This window comes from Furipterus horrens, unplaced genomic scaffold, assembly GCF_987537825.1.
Source record: "Furipterus horrens unplaced genomic scaffold, mFurHor1.1.pri manual_scaffold_17, whole genome shotgun sequence".
Classification (NCBI taxonomy): Eukaryota; Metazoa; Chordata; class Mammalia; order Chiroptera; family Furipteridae; genus Furipterus; species Furipterus horrens.
This window is the reverse complement of record NW_028327187.1, coordinates 30148489-30154472: the sequence shown is the minus strand read 5'-3', so window position 1 is coordinate 30154472 and position 5984 is coordinate 30148489. Positions and strand designations below refer to the sequence as shown.

General features: G+C 40.8%; 1 pseudogene; it reads left to right on the top strand.

The window, feature by feature from the left end:
* Window positions 1-980: 980 nt before the first annotated feature.
* On the top strand, window positions 981-3710 carry LOC149990768 (serine/arginine repetitive matrix protein 1 pseudogene; annotated as a pseudogene).
* Window positions 3711-5984: the final 2274 nt, after the last annotated feature.

Sequence of the window (5984 nt, the reverse complement as noted above, 5' to 3'; positions counted from 1 at the left end):
AGGATGTACATAAGAAATCAACATGGATGGAACTGGAAAGTATTATGCTTAGTGAAATAAGTCAGGCAGCAGAAGACAAATACCATATATCACCTAATACAGAAAACTATTGAACAACACAAACAAATGGGCAAGACAGAACCAGAGGCAAGTAAACAAGGAACAGACTGATAGTGACTGGGGGGAAGGGGAGGGGTCTAGTCAATGAACTAGTATGAATGACCCATGGACAACAGGATGGGGGTTAACTGTGGAAGAGGGGTGGGCAGGGTGGGGAGAGCAATGCGGGAAAAAGTGGGACGACTGTAATAGAAAAACAATAAATAAATTAAAAAAAAAGAAATCAAGTGCACTGGTTCCTATAAAAGCCCGTAAGACATCTGTACACCATTAATACCACCCCCTAAAGATTTGGAGACTTTGAGAATGCTCCAAAAAAGAAGCTGTCTTCTCTATCTAAGTTCTGATCCATTTGCAAAAAAAAAGAAAAAGACAACCGTTAGAAAAAAATATATATATATATATATATCTTTGTAACAGAAAAGTTTAAGTGGACAGATATAACTTTATGTGAAAGCCAAAATGAGGTTTCAAACTGTTTACCCTGTTTCATTTTTAAATTTCTGATAGTCTACTTGAGGGGCTATTTGAGTTTATATACATAATTATATGAATAGATGACTGCCTTCTACACACATAAGCAAACTTAGAATTTTGTGATGGCACATTATTCTGTTCCACAGTGGAATATAAAATAAAAAGGAAAGATAGATTTCCTATAGCATACTGTGGCACTTTCAGTGCCCCAATTTTGTTAGAATATGAATACCCAACTGAGTAGCCCAGTATCCAACAAAAGATTGGGGAGTCCAGTGAAGCAACAAAAGCAGCTGAAAGTATATTTCCTCAGTCAAGAGAACCAAGTGACTGATGTAAAGAAAAGCAGGGGATAGGGAGTGATCTCTGAGAGAGACAGCAAGATGGATGTGAGGTTGTTCCGTGGAACAAGTACAGAACAGTATAATTGGTTCAGCAACAAACAGAAGAAGCTACTGAAGAAGCTGAAATTTGCAGAATGTCTAGAAAAAAAGGTGTATATGAGCAAAGTAAATCTGGAGGTTATAAAGCCCTGGATAACAAAACGAGTAACAGAAATCCTTGGGTTTGAAGATGATGTTGTGATTGAGTTTATATTCAACCAGCTAGCAGTGAAGAATCCAGATTCCAAAATGATACAAATCAATCTGACTGGGATTTTGAATGGCAAAAATGCTAGAGAATTTATAGGAGAACTATGGCCCCTACTCTTAAGTGCACAAGAAAACATCGCTGGGATTCCTTCTGCTTTCCTAGAACTGAAGAAGAAATAAAACAGAGACAGATTGAACAAGAAAAGTTGGCATCTATGAAAAAGCAAGATGAAGACAAAGATAAGAGGGATACGGAAGAAAAAGAAAGCAGCAGAAAAAAAGGGAGCGGTCTCAAAGCCTACGAAGATGCAAATCCAGATCTCCTTCCCCTAGAAGACAATCTTCCCCTGTCGAGAGAGAGAAAGAGCAGTCATTCTCAATCTCCCCATCACAGAACCAAGAGCCGGAGTCCTTCCCCTGCTCCAGAAAAGAAGGAAAAAACTCCAGAGCTCCCAGAACCATTGGCGAAAATAAAAGAACCTTCAGTACAAGATGCCACTTCTACTAATGACATTCTGAAAGTTCCCAAACCTGAACCTGTACCAGAGCCTAAAGATCCTTCTCCAGGGAAAAATTCCAAAAAAGAAAAGGAGAAGCTCTGACCAAGATCTCGGTCACATTCCAAATCAAGATCCCGGACATGTTCTCGCTCTACTTCTCATACTCGGCCTAGATGGCGCCATAGATCCAGATCAAGGTCATACTCACCTAGAAGGTGGCCAAGCCTAAGAAGGCGGCCATCTCCTCGAAGAAGAACTCCATGAAGACAAATGTCTCCTCCACCAAGGCATAGAAGGAGTAGATCTCCATTGAGACGACAGCATTCATCAGCATCCTTGTCTAGGAGTAGTTCATCCTCTTCTTCATCTCGTTCCCGGTCACTGCCAAAGAAGCCTCTTAAGAGGACATCCAACCCCCCTCGAAAAACACGTACGTTGTCTCTTTCAGCAAGTCCTCCAAGGCGAAGGCATAGACCATCACCTCCAGCAACTCCTCTACCAAAAACACGTCATTCCCCAACACCCCAGCAGTCAAAATGTGCAAGAAAAAGTAGTCGTGTTTCTGTCTCTCCAGGGAGAACTTCAGGTAAAGTGACAAAACATAAAGGTACTCAGAAAAGGGTCCTCTTCACCAGCACCCAAGCCTAGAAAAGTAGAGTTATCTGAATCAGAAGAAGATTAAAGGTGGTAAAATGGCTGCAGCAGATTCTGTGCAACAGAGACGCCAGTACAGACGACAGAATCAGCAGTCTTCATCTGATGCTGGCTCCTCCTCTTCCTCAGAAGATGAGCAGCACAAGAGGTCCCATGTGAAGAATGGTGAGGTAGACAGGCGGTGGAGACACTCCTCTTCCTTCAGTGCTTCTCCATTGCCTCGAAAGCACCAGAAAGAAATTTCCCCTCGGATACAGATGGGAAAGTGATGGCAATCGCCAATGACTAAAAGTGGTAGATGAAGGAGAAGTCCTTCCCCACCACCCACCGGAACGCGACGTTCTCCTTCTCCTGCTCCACCTCCTCGGTAGCATAGGTCTCCCACACCACCACCACGACAGAGGACTCCTTTTCCTCCCCCACGTTGGTGCTCACCTTCCCCAAGAAGATACCCTCTTCCAATACAGAGGAGATACTCTCTTCTCCACCCCCGAAGAGAAGAATGACTTCTCCCCCACCCCCTCCTAAACGAAGAGCATCACCAACTCCACCATCAAAGCGTCGGGTCTCCCATTCTCCACCTCCCAAACAGAGAAGTTCCCCAGTCACCAAGAGACATTCACCTTCATTGTCATCAAAACATAGAAAAGGGTCTTCCCCAAGCCAATCTACCCGGGAGGCCTGGTCACCACAACCAAACACAGCGTTCACCCTCACCATGGCCTCGAGCTCCTCAGACCTCCTCAAGTCTTCCACTTGTTTGAAGAGGACCATCATCATCATCCCAAAGGAGGCAGTCCCCATCTCCAAGTACTAGACCCATTAGGAGAGTCTCTAGAACTCCATTAACACAAAAAGACAAAAAAAGCTGCCTCACCAAGCCCTCAGTCTATAAGGAGAGTCTCATCCTCCCAATCTGTCTCAGGGTCTCCTGAGCCAGTGGCTTAAAAAACCCCAGCACCTCCATCTCCTGTCCAGTCTCAGCCACCCTCTACCAATTGGTCACCAGTGGTACCAGTCAAAAAGGCTAAGAGCCCAACACCAAGCCCATCACTGGTGAGGAATTCAGACCAGGAAGGGGGTAGAAAAAAAAAAGGACAAGAAACACAAAAAGAATAAGAAGCACAAGAAACACAAAAAACACAAGAAATAAAAGGTTATGGTTGCAGCTGCCATAGCCACTGGAACCCCTGCAGCCGTTGCTGCTTCGACCACCACATCAGCACAGGGAGAACTAGAAGCGGAGCCAGAGCCCAGGAAGGAGACTGAAAATGAAGCTGAAGATAACCTTGATGACTTAGAAAAGCACCTCCGTGAAAAGGCCCTGAGATCAATGAGGAAGGCTCAAGTGTCCCCAGAGTCTTAGGTAGAAATGTTTGTTATGATGTAAATTTTATTTGGTTTGTACTCAATACAATTTCAAAAATGCTAAAATGTGATTGAGCTTTAGACTATAACATTTGTTGTAATAATTGCTAGGTTGAAGTTCACCATGTAAAAAAAGGGCATGGGTTTACATTGCAAAAGGTGTCCACGGTGTATTAGGGACATTCTTTCATTGACAGCTGACATAAATTCATTTAGAGTGAAATATTTTAAGCCAAAACTAGTTCCCTTTTTAAAGAAGGGGCATTTTTATGATTTCTTTAAATGCCCCTGGCTATTCCCAGAGATTTTCTTTTCTCTTTTTTCTCTACTTTTTCTCATTTGAGTCTTAGCACTCATTTAAGTTATGATGCATCTAACCTTGTATGGTTTGCAGTTGCCCAGAAATAAGACCACTGTTGAACTACTACAAAAGTATAAATTAGCATTTTAGTGCCACAATCTTTCCTGTTGCCTGTGGAGTCTCTGCTGAAACGAATCAGGATTCAAGCTCTAGGATGAGACAGAAAATGAAAGCATGTTGTTTGCCAGGACAAGGACACTACATTAATATTGATGTATAACAAGTTGATTTGGAACACTGGAATTTCATTCTGTTCTGTTGTGTTTTTTTGTAAAGGCAGTTAACTAGTCCCAGGAAGGATCCTTCAGTTACATACACTTGGTTTTATGAAATGTCATGGTTCCATTCATACTTTTGTCTTATTCTTCCAATTGGTATATACAACTTTCAGAGCTCTTGTATTTGGAAGGCTGGAAAGGCCCAGACTTTTGAAATGGTGTCTTGTTTTCATTGTTTTTGTTTTTTAAATTAAAGCTATATGAAGCTTGTGGACTAAACAGAATACATTTCTAAATTAAAAAAAAAAAGAAAAGCAATAATAAGTGAAATTTGACTATCATTGCTTTTTCTGTTCAAAGACTGGAGAGATTTGGGAACATACAAGTTATTTGTGTGCAATACCTAATTTATTAATGATATTAATGTAGCTGATGTTTCAAAGTATATAAAGGGCCACTGACAGACTCATTTGTTTGTATCTGTAGACTTGTGAAAATGTATGCATTTTAAGACAGAGAATAAGTCATGTCTTTGAAACTGTAGATGCCAGGAAAAAAATTCTAGTAACACATAAACAATTATATCTTTAAAAGTTGAATTAAAAACATTGCCAACATTAGTAGCATTTTATATAATGTTCCAACCAATAAACTATTCAGTTACACACCAGTTATTTCCTCGCAACCATATTGAAACAAAATATAATTCAATTCGATATGGTTAAACTCTGTCTTACAGTCATAGCTTGTATATAAGTCCTCAAAATTTATACTTAGCATTGGTATTGCTGTGCATACTGACAATTTAATCTCTTGTAGCTTTACACACATAAAATAAAACCAAAAAAATTCAAGAATGAAAAACATAGCCTAGCCAGTTTAAACAAGCAACTGAATGAAATGTTGAAGGAACTCAGATCTCTGGGTAGGGGCATGTTTACATGCTCCTCCGTCCAGGTGTCCTGTGGCTCAGGAGATAAGCTGGCCTTGTCTCCGCCTGCAGCTCTAGGCTGTACAGGCCACTGAGTCATGGAATCCTGAGAACAAAGAATTCTGTTAAGTACTCCATTCGCCTCCTTGTAAATAAAGTCTTAATTGGAGCCAGCCTTGAGGACTAGCCAGTCTGTTTTGTATCCTTGATAGGTGCTATCTAAGCCATGAGTTACCCTAGCTGTGTTTTACACTTCAGTGATACATTGTAGAAAATTCCTTCACTGTTAGCTGTAGAACTCACCTCTCCCCTTGTTCTTTTTTTGTAACTTTTTAAATCCTAATAAAAGGACATGGGATCTCATGCTCGCTTCTGACTTGCCAGAGCGTGCAGCGACCCCCTGATCATCTCCATTTTGCTTGATGGAATTACTCGCGTGTCCGGGATCAGACCTAACACCATCATCACACTAATGAAAGATATGTAACTTTGGGGATCATAGCATAATTATTGCCTAAGATCAGAAATTCTCGATAAATTAACTTTCTGGATGTGCAGCAGCAGAAATTAAATGAACATCACCTTGAAAATTGAAGATTAAAATTGGACTAAATGTTTTTCTTTGGAGCTTACACCCTGGGAAGATACCATCATCAAGAGGTAGCAAATAGTCCTTTCTATACTTTCAAAGACTCAATAAATTTATTTCAGTAGTTGAAATACTGCAAGGAACATCTTTATTAATATATGCAAAGTATCTTT